Consider the following 11,115-nt stretch of genomic DNA (forward strand, 5'->3'; position numbering starts at 1 on the left):
CGGAGGGAGCGGCTGCTGCAGGCCGTCAGGTTGGAGGGGTCCGTGCCCGAGGGCTGCTGCCAGCCTTGCGGGAGGAGGCGGGGAGGTCGGTGCGTCCTGGGGGACAGCAGGCCCCTCAGCCGGGCAGGTGCCAGAGGGGAACTGGGGACTGCGCGTGGATGGAGGTCACCTGTGGCAGCCCGATGGGACGAACAGGGCAGGGGGTCATCACTGGGCACCAGCAGTGGGTGTCTGGGGGGGGGTGTCCCAGCGCAGCCTGCCTGAAGCCCCATGGTAAAGTGGGTTTCCGTGCCTGCTCTTGAGGATTGTTGAGAATGGTAGGTGCTGCCCAGGGAACGTCTGTGAACATGGTAAGTTCCTGCTGGGGTTTTTCTGATGCTACTTAAGTGACAGTCAATAATCACACAGGGTTATAGATACATGATGGAGTTCTTTGTCTTCAATAATAAGCAGTAAGCAACACTAAAAACAGCAGCTAAATGTCTAAAGTACGAAGAACTAAAGACTTCAGGCACTACCAAATAAATTTTGTCGTGTTATGCACCACTGCATTACACACCTTTGAATGGGGAACGTTCACAGACAGTATTTCTCTTGCGAAGAAACACAGAGCCAAGGAATGAAGAGTGTCAATCTGTAGCCTGTATTACTAAGGACCAATCTTAGCTATATAAGAACAAGTACAAACATGGTAGTTCTGTAGGCTCAGGATGGACAAGAGTGAAAATCAGGCTGTGTCAGTTTGGATTTAAGTCAATACAGGTTGAGTAGCCTTATCACAATGCGAGTGCAAACCCCTCTGTGCCCCCATAAAGGCTGACAGGGGGGCCTAACTGTTAACAAACCCTGGATGGTCCTATAATCGTAGTCAGTATTTTGAGTTTCCTTGTCAAGCTTGCAGTTTCTGCAATGCATTTGTCTTACTCCCACATGCTATTCAAATAGCAACACATACCATGCCGATGCTCTGCAAGAACTGAATTAAAATTAACTAGTTGGTAACTTCTTAAGAAGCGAAGCAACAGAATTGCTGTCCCAAAGATAATCAGTAACGCAGTAATGGGATCTGCTCTCAAGTCCAAAATATTCATTGCCTTTTGAAGTGATTTAAAAGGAGCTCTAAAATCAGAGCTGTCAGGCTTTCAGATGAAGAGGCAAGCTGACTCTAGGAATGGTAGAGATGTACGAGTTAATCAGGCTGGGCTTCTGGGTTCTGTAAGCTGAACAAAACTTGGAGCTCTGCATCTGATGGTACTACGACATACCTAGGGGCAGAGCGTGGGTCGTGCAACAGGAGAGGGGTCACAGCATGTTGCCACACTGAGAGGTTTTAGAAGTAAGGAGAGAAACCAGCTTGGCCAGAGCTTCAGTGCTGCAGGAGGAGTCCTCTCACAACGGAGATGAAGATAACAGGAATTTGCCTTGAGTAACTCTGGACAGCACCTGTAACAAATGTCTCATTCAGTGTCTATACATCAAACAGGATAGAGAGAACTAAAAACAGACCGGAGGAGACAGCGGGCAGAGCAGTCTGAAGTTCTGAGAGGGAAGAATGCCTGCAGCAGCTCAAAAGATGAATCTCTTAACCAGGAGAAAAATGGTTAACCAAGAGGAGAGGTGCAGTCTGTTGCAGTCTCTTGTCTTGGACGTCTTCAGGGGTAGGATCGTTGCTGCTAGATTAAATAACTGTCTGTTTGGAAGCCTACATTAGACAATTCTCTATATTTAAATCAGGTGCTTTTTTGAAAATTGCTAAAAGTTACCTAGCTTACTCCTCATGAGCTGAAGCTTTTAGATCAAGGCTTGATGTCCTAAAACAAAACAAAACAAAAAAAAAGGAAGCGAAAAAACACTGTCTTACATCAAAAATAGAATCTGTGATCTTTGCCAAGAATTGACTTCTGTCTTTAAAATTTATGCAGGAATGGATCTCTGAGTATTTGAGAGTATCAGGAAGGGGAGGCATAGAATAGGTTGTTTTTTCTCTCTAGGTGCTGAAATTTTAATTTGCTCCGAAGAGGCACATCTACGTGAAGCCCTCCACCAGTGCTATCCTGTAGCTCTACCGTTCCTTTTGCACCGGAGGTCTGTAGCCAGGCTGACGAAGCTCCCCCAGCTGAAGAAAGGACTGCTGAAAAGGGTGGTTCAAATGCAAAAGGAACAACCCAATCCCAGAATCAAGATAATTCTTTTGAGATCTCAAAACAGTAAAGGCGACGTCTCAAAGGGGTGAGCGTGTGACATGTCTTAAGAGAAAGTATTTCAGCCTACCAGGACAAACACAGCATCAAGAGTATTTAGCGTACAGTCTCCCAGGAGGACTCTCTGTACTCTCTAGGGAAGGTCAGTGCTAGTCCTCTTCCTCCTGCCCCGATTTATGGCTATTTACTGCTCTCGCGTGCCTCCTTGTGACAGTACAGCAGCCTTAGAAGTACATTCCCCGCGCTGTTCTGTATCGACTTGGGAAGGTGTTTCCTTTCTTTCGTAAATAAAGGAAAGGTGTTTCCTGGCAAGAATGCCTGTGAATGGAAGCTCCACATCGTCATGTGCAATGAGAATGTTCTTTCTAGACCCCATTATGAAGAATGGGGTAATTGCACATTCCTTGTAACAGCAATTGAATGAATGCGAGCAGTCACTTTCTTAGATGAAAGAACAGACTGCCTTCTGCTTGAGAAATGCCTTTCTCAAGAGACCCGAGGCTCTTGGGAGCACCCGACAGCTACAGGCTGTTACCTACATTGCTTACAAAGCCATTGCTCTAGCAGGTTGGGTGGAAACAGATAGGTCAGTAAAGAAAACCATTCTAGAGAACCGGAGGAGAGAATATGCAGCTACAAAGTACGTAAGGGCGCAGAGGGGAAAGACAGGGCTGGCTGATTGTCTGAAAGACAACCTGCACTGGTAGGCTAAAGGTGTATGTCCTTACGGTTTTAAAAGCTACAACAGATAGAGCAGTTGTTGCAGCCAGTTTCAGCTGAATGAACTCTGTAGGGAAGACATTAGCAGATATATTATTGGGAAGAAAAGCACGCTGCTTCTAAATCAGTGAATGTAGCAGCTAGGGCAGCTGAGGCAGAAAACGATCCCTTTATAATCAAGGAGGATTTCCACATACATGCAGCGCACGCAATATAATGGAAGTTTAGACAGTAAACAAAGACTAGTTTCTTGGATGCTGGATAAAAAGTGCCCACACAGCAGATGAAAATGTTTTCCAAAGATGGCAAATGACAGCTGAAAAGACCAGTTTCTCAGACTGACAACTCCCAACTACCCTGTGCTTATTGCAGAACTGTTGAGGTTGGAAGGGACCTTGAGACCGCCTAGTCTACCCACCCTGCTCACAGCAAGGTCACCTAGAGCAGGGTGTCCAGGACTGTGTCCAGTTGGGTTTTGAGTATCTCCAAGGACGTTCCACAACCTTTCTGGGCATCCTGTTGCAGTGCTTGATCATCCTCACTATGGTTTGGTTTTTTTTTTTTGTTTAAGTGCCAATTTCTGTATTTCAGTTTGTGTCCACTACTTTTCGTTTTACTAGGCACCACTTTGAAGAGCCTGGATCCATCTTCAGTCTGAACATCAGGTATTTATACACATTGAGATTCCTGCCTGAGCCTTCTCTTCTTCAGGCTAAACAGTCCCAGCTCTCAGACTCCGCTAGTATGACAGATGCTCCAGCCACCTGGTGTCTTAGTGACCCTTCGCTGGACTCTCACCAGTCTGTCCCCGTCTTTCTTACACTGGGGAGCCCAGACCCGGACACATCTTACCAGTGCCAATCGCCTCCCTGGACATGCTGGCAATACTTCTTAATGCAGCCCCTTTGCTGCAAGGGCACATTCCTGGCCCGTGGTTGGTGTCTACCCAGACCCCCAGGTCCTCTGCAAAACTGCTTTCCAGCTGGTCAGCCACAGCAGGTACTGGTGCATGGGGTTATTTATTTTACAAAGCTGAATGATACACAGTAAGTAACAGGCTGGTAGACTGCTAGGAGGTTCCTCACCCTTCTCCTTAGACAAGTAACCTAAATTACTATTAGTTTAATTTAAAAAGCAGAAATTGTACAATCAAAATACTTCAACAACTTTCACTCTGGCAAAATGACCCCTAACTATTTAACGGTGTTGGAACGGAAGTGATTGTCCCAGAGGATTTCAGGCTTTTAAGCTTTAAGCCTTTTTTTCCCCCCATTATTTAAGGCTTTTAAGAGCCAACACAGAAGACATGAAGAATGGTTTTACGTGTCTCCTTTTAAGACTGGGAAAGACGTCAAGAAAACATCCACCCCACTTCCTTTTCATATTTGCTCCTTTCAAACATCTAGTACAACACCCTTGTCAGACCTTGAACCTGAAATTGTACAGCTCTGTAGTTTTGTCTGGCTCTGTGCTATATTCATTTTACATTAATGCAAAATATATTTCAGTAGCAGCTGCGATAATGACTTTGCGTTCCGTGACAACGTGCCAAGGTCCACCTTTGCCATGGGAATTTAGAGGTATTTCACCTCTTCGTTTCTCTTGCTGAACTCTTAGATGTCCCAATTAAGCAGAAAAAATTAAAGGTGTGATTAGCTGTGAAACAGCGTACAAGCAAGCCTCTTTGCCAAATTTATGTTTTGAAAAGTACTATGCTGTTTAGCAGTTGGTGGAAAGTGACAATACGTTGTTTTGCATAATCACTTATTACAAGCTGCTGCTACTAGATAGCTGCTCTCTGTTCATTTTTGAAGGGGGAGCAGAATAAAATGTTTTTTCTCCCCCACCCCCCTTCCTTCTGTACACCTCCCCTATTTTAAAAGCACATTTTCAAAGAAAAATGTACAAAGTCAGATTATTCTGATAAAATCCTTCTAATTCCCTGATATTCTTACAAGAGAGAAATTTGTCTCAAATTTTGGAACTGAGTACGTTTATAATTTAGCTGCACAATGCCAGCATTCACTTACTGCCAGCACCTAATCTGAGCTATCGTTATTTATAAAGTGCCTTCCGCTACACAGATTCTGTACACTGTATACTCAAGTTCTTAATGCTAGAAGCTTTATTGGCAAAACTTTCACTTCAACAATCCAAAAGGCTCTAAAGCTACAAGAATTACAGCTCAGGGACTGTACAGAAATAGCAACACTACTGCATGAGACAATCTGCAACCACTGAACAAGCAATCGTACTTCTTTGGACTGTCAACCTCTTGCTTTTACGATTGTTACACACAGTAAATCGCCAAAAGAGATCTAGCTACGCTATTTCCTTGACAGCCTGCCCTGGTTTTTGTATTGAGCAGTAAGGGGTGTTTGCACAGAGACAAAAACATGAAGGTACCAGTACTCTGATCACCTTTCGCAGTAGTACAGAGAACAAGCTAGACAGACTTGCTCAGCTCCAAAAATATCTGGACTTTTCCAATTGTGATCACAGCCTAAGTGCCGTTATCATTAGAAAAAGGCTAAAACAGCTTCATCACCTATGCACTGTTTAGTTGGCTTCGTTACTGCAGCTATTGCACTTAATTAAGTCACACAGTGACCCCACAGAATTGTCACTGTTGATCAGTACCCACCTTCAAGCTGAGCTGCCAAAACTTTAGTAAGACAAAACATGTTGTCTAAGAGTGGGAACTCCCTGCTCCCCAGGGTAAAAAAGCAGCCTGTGATTCACCCTTGTCTGATAAAACTTGTACTGAGCACTCAAGCAAATGACAAGGTGCTTTCTTCCAAGGGGTCTGACTACTGTGCTGCCTCCACTGCAGGTTTTTCTTAGTACACCAGATGTTTTCATCTGCTTTAAATGCTTTTACGTAAGAGAAAGAGAGCAAAATGAGGTAATACAAGATTGAGCTTTCACGTGCTACCCTGGTGCCATGGGCTTCCTTCAAAACATCCGTAACGGACACTTCCTGCAACGTTTAAGGACTGAATATACACTTTGTGCTCAATTCCGGCTGTTCGTAGACAGCTACGCGAGTGTCACTAGGTGACGTGCAGGCAAGCAGGTATTCACTCTCGTCCTTTGGCTGCAGGTACTTCAGTGGACATAGTCAAAGTCGTCGTCTTCACATTCTACTGGAAGGGCCTTCCCAGCATCGCCTGCAAGTACACTACAGGTGAGATTTAACAGGTAGAAGTTTGGTACCACCCTGGGCTGCCAAGATTAAGACAAACTGCTCTAAGTAGAATGGATTTGCACAGAAACCACAGCCCTTTTCATACAGGCACAAAGGTATTTAAGTATTAATAATTATCCACGCCAAAGGAAGTAAGATACCTAATTACTTTTGGCGCTATATGCAATTTTAAAACAAGAGAAAGAGGCAGAGAGCCCTCCCTTCTCCCCCTGCCCCAACCTAACTGAGGGTCATCAATAAATCTTGTTTGAAAGAATGGGAAGGCAGTGCACTGCATGTAGCACTCCGTCTTTAAAGAGACCCAGCCTGTAGGTTAACAGTAAAGCTCTCCAAAGTAGGTGAGGTGGGCTGAAGAGGCGATTTCTTTGTGCCAGTGCTGCCTGTAGGTAAACAGGCTGCCTCTCCTTGCTACAGCGGCACCCAGTGTCAGCCAGGAGACAATGAAACATTTCCGTGAGCTACAGTATTACCGGACGCATTTCCAATACACTGAGAGAGCAACTGAAGCAGAGGATCACGCGAGAGGATGTAACTGGGAAAACTACCCTGCACAAAGGCACGAACTGACCCGTGACGCCCAGGGGGTGGCTCACGGGCACGGTGATTGTGAAGCCCATTTCCACAGGGTGAATTCTTGTGTTCTTATTGAATACGTATCACCGCTTGTGAAATACAATGCACTGCAGTAACGCTTCTCTCCAGGGGGCGAGTCTGGAACAAGAGAGAGAGAAAAAAAAATACACGGAAGACAAATATGAATAGAAGCCATTTGGAATTCAGCCACTCAGCCATTCTTCTGGATTTACTGCCCGTGAAGTGCACAGATTCAGAATTCTGTACATTTATCTTCCCCGAAGCCTGACGCTAGGGTGCAACGCCTATCGGCGGAAAGTACCGCACAACTGCCTCGGCCGACGAATTATTGGCGTTGAACCAGTGGTTACGGTGCTAGCAGGCCCGCTCAGCGCTAACGTTAAAGCATCAGAGCAGCATGGTGAAGCAGCTCATAATTCTGCAAGCGGACATAAAGGAGCCTGTTTTGCAGTTGTGAGCTGAGATGCGGCATTCTCGCTAACGGCCCGCTGCAGAGATCGGCAGCTGTACAATGGCTTCCCTACGACACAAAGGAGCTTGGTACCGATTAAATACCGTGTTCTGCGCGTGGGAAGAGACGTCTGAATGCGCATCTTCAACCACACGCTCGCGACGTAGCGGAGATCTAGCGTACTTGTCAGGTTTGCTGTGGATAGGCTGTTCCAGCTTCTTTATTTGGCAGGTGACAGACACCCTACGAGGAAGCAAATAAAGCAAAAAATACAAAATTTGAGATAAACAGATCTGAGAGAGTCTCACAGGGTTTCACCGGCCTCTCTCCCCCACCACTTTCTGAAGTGCATGTCTCTTAATACTTGTGGTTCTGTGACCACATGCAGTCTCGAGAGGCTGGTAACAGATGGTGCTTGTTAAAGTGGAATGAAATTGTAACACTGAAGTTTAACAGTCTCGAAGGGATTTGCCGCGTGGACATTACGATAAACCAAAAAGGAGACGGAAAATACTTTGGAAAGGTCCTGGAAGCTTTCAACAACAGCACGCCAGCATAGCTTATCTGCACCTTAATTCCCTCCCTTCAACCGAGCGCCAGGCTGCGTTCAGCTAGTTACCGAAATCCACCTCCCTTAGGGTCAATTTATATCTGGACTCGGGGTCGATCACCGGTCAGCCTGGAGGGCAAAGTTAACGCCCTGCCAAACTGACTAGTTCAGTGTTTTCCCAAGAATACCTGGATGTCATATAACTGTGCATAAAACTCAAGCTGACAGAAAAGGAAGGCTCTTTCTTGAGAACTCCTCTGTCGCTTTTCATATCAAACTGCTTTGTAGTCTCTCTGTAATCCACTTTTCAGCTTTGTTGTTTTATGTTTCGTCTGTAATCGCCCAAAACAATCATGCAGTGTGTGGAGGCGACAAAAAAAAAAAAGAGAGAAATCAATGAATGATTAGACGTGTTTGCACAGGAGAGAGTCTTTAAGACGCACCCTCCAGCTTCGTGCTGAGACTTCCCCTTCTATTCTTAGCTTTATTTTGAAAGCTAGACGTTGCCTTTGCTTTTCAGGTTATGCAGTCTGTCTCCCATACTAAGGCTTCGCCCTTCTCCGATTCTGGGCTGTAATCACACTTGTTTTCTGCAACATTCCTTTCTTATCTTCCGCTTTGGAGACAACGATTACAAAATCCTTTCTAAAACCTGTCAGGATTACACAGAGCAAGCGGTCAAACTGCTAATGAGCTCGTAGGGCTCCGAATGCAAACTGGGATTCCGAGTGTCTCTGCTTTAGCTCTCAGATGCGTGTTTAGCTTTAAATCAATACAATATTCACACTCTAACTCATGGGCAAGAATAGGAGCTATTCCTCCTCTCACGATGTAACTGTCCCGGGAAATCTGATGAGTCTAATAGCATGTGCCAGACGGCAGGCAAAAAACAAGAGCACAAACAGCAGCGATTTAGAGAAGCTCATCGACTGCGCACCCCAACGGACAAATCGTGACTTGAAGCAGCTCTTTTCATGTACCCAGCTAAGCCAGGGAGGCTCCTCCAGCGAGTGATTTTCTCCAGGATTGTCGCAGTCCCGTAGGTTAGACCACCTCCAACTTCTGCACAGTGAAGGTGATTTTGGACAGGGTTTCACCACGGCCACTCCAGTTACACCCCTTCTCCTACTGCTGCCTCACAAACTGAATCGCAGTCCGAAACACCTAAGCAGCCGCCTCTCCCATGTTCCTCAACTAGATCTGTTCTGGTAAAGTCACAACCGGCATCAGCACAACTTTAGCCTCTTTTACGTGCTTTCCCTCAACGGAGATTTTCAACCCAGAAGTGGCGACACTTTCACTTACCCCTCCTAAAGGCCAAGCAAGCTGTCGTGCGATTTCCCCTCAGACAGCCCCGCAAGCTAAACTGGTGAAGGCAAATTCACTTCAGATTATCTTAGCTCTTCTTTCAAGTGAAAAAGAAGACATCACATGCTCTAACGATCTCTCTCACCTCGGGAGACCAAACATCTTTAAGCACTTACGCCTTCCAAAAGATTAGCTTAATATGGTATTTTTATTCTTTAGTAGGAATTCACGCGGCAGAGCCTTTTGGTTCATGGCGCTCCAGGACCACTCCTCCAAGGAATTTCATAAAGCCACCGCTGTGACTGGCGGAACTCATCACTCCCCGTTCCCACTCGCTGTTGCTTACGGTTTTACTTCGCCGTTAGAATTGGCTTCTGCCCAGCCCGCAAGGCCAGGACAGCTGTGGCCTGTAAAGAAAACTCTTCGGTGAAGCAAGGCCACACACAAGCCACACGTTCCAAAAAACAGAAGCTGTGCTGCGAGCAAGGGACCTCACAAAATGCCGTGCCTGAACTCGCTGTGCTCACCAGACACCTCCCGTACTTTCTGTTACATCCCGAGCCTACCAGCGTATCCTCTATCCCCGCTCCGCAACAAAATCCACAGGAAAGGAGAAAAAAGTACATTAAACATTAGACAAAAGAAGGTAAAGAGGCACCTGAAATCAGAAATCGTGTTATTTCTGATAATGATAAACATCCTGAAACTATGGGGGGGGGTGGAGGAAATGTGGGCTGAAAAAACGTTCTGGGGAAATACAGGCAAAATAGAGACAGGGACAACACTGTCACGACCGTGATGTCGGCAGGATTCAACTACAAAACGTACAGGAACAACTACAGAAATACCTGTGGGTTTTCTAGCACCGAAATCTTTACAAGAGTAATTCATTAGGCAGCGCACCCCCTCCAAAACCACACAAACCCCCGCAACTCCGACCGCCTAAGCAACACGACACGTTTTGGCAAACTTCTGTCACGGGATGCACCACCACCACCACCACCCACCACCCGCCTCCAAAAAATCCACTGACCGTGAATGCCATTTCCTGTTTCCTGTGCAGCTGTGACCACACAGACCTCTCCTTCAGTTGTTCTACGACCCGATGCACAAATTCTGGCTAGGAACGGCGACAGCACCAAAAAAAGAAAAAAAAAAAAAGAGAGAAATAAAATTACTTCACAAATAACAAGGATCTTGTTTACCAAATCACGGCTGACGTTGCTGTAAGCGTGTGTATATATTTCTACATGAAGTGCGACCGAGGGAAAGGATTACAACAATTGCGAGAGAAACTAACAAAATTACAGACGTGAAACCGTACATAATTTTTTCCACTGAGCCTGCTGCCAGCTTGCTCTCCTCAGAAGTGAGAGCATGTCTGCCTTAGCTTGAAGCTCAGCTTTCAAGGGAATTAATTTGTAGGAACAACGTGAAAAACGCGAGGCTTCATGAGGATTTCCCCAGAGTCATCCCAGAGAGGTCGCAGGCCACCCTAGGGCGTTTGTTTCTCTTCCAAAGGGTCCCGGCCGCATGACGAGACACTTGGTTTGGCTGCAATCACCGCTTTATTCGGCTACTTGTTGCAATTAGAGGTTGTAAAATTATACAAAATTGGGGGCAGGAAGGACGAGAGTAAACGTACAAAATATTTCGGCCAAAAGAACGCAGCGTAAAACACAGAGACAGAAGCGACTGCAGCTCTTTAAACTGAAGACGTTGATCCCAGAGAACAGGCTACCGTTGCCATGACTAAATAAAACGTCAAAGGGCCGCGGTACCAGCCCGGGATGACATCATCTGGCGGCGAGGCAGGGGACCAGCGCCGAGACCCGCCGGGATGGGTCGGACGCGAAACTCGGACGCCTCAGGAGAAGAATCCGACCCCACACTCACCTCCACGCCCGGGGAAGTCACAGGGAGGAAATCATGGAATCGTTGAGGTTGGAAAAGACCTCTAAGATCATCAAGTCCAACCATCAACCCAACACCCCCATGCCCACTAAACCATGTCCCTCAGCACCTCATCTACTCGTCTTTTAAATACCTCCAGGGATGGGGACTCCACCACGTCCCTGGGCAG

At 46.2% G+C, this 11,115-nt stretch overlaps 1 long non-coding RNA gene across 4 annotated transcripts; it reads right to left on the reverse strand.

Moving 5' to 3' along the window:
* Positions 1-3,923: 3,923 nt before the first annotated feature.
* LOC103894100 lies at positions 3,924-10,931 on the reverse strand. 4 transcript variants are annotated; one of them, XR_657292.2, is made up of 8 exons: positions 10,678-10,931; positions 10,066-10,148; positions 9,209-9,439; positions 9,030-9,090; positions 8,705-8,924; positions 7,279-7,417; positions 6,675-6,840; positions 3,924-6,091 (listed from the first exon to the last, which is right to left on the reverse strand). It is a non-coding gene; the product is annotated as an uncharacterized LOC103894100 (long non-coding RNA). The 4 variants fall into 4 exon arrangements; XR_002086114.1 differs by having other exon boundaries at positions 6,698-6,840; positions 8,705-8,929; XR_002086113.1 differs by having other exon boundaries at positions 8,705-8,929.
* Positions 10,932-11,115: the final 184 nt, after the last annotated feature.

Source organism: Aptenodytes forsteri, unplaced genomic scaffold, assembly GCF_000699145.1.
Source record: "Aptenodytes forsteri isolate BGI_AS27 unplaced genomic scaffold, ASM69914v1 Scaffold191, whole genome shotgun sequence".
In the NCBI taxonomy this organism is placed as follows: Eukaryota; Metazoa; Chordata; class Aves; order Sphenisciformes; family Spheniscidae; genus Aptenodytes; species Aptenodytes forsteri.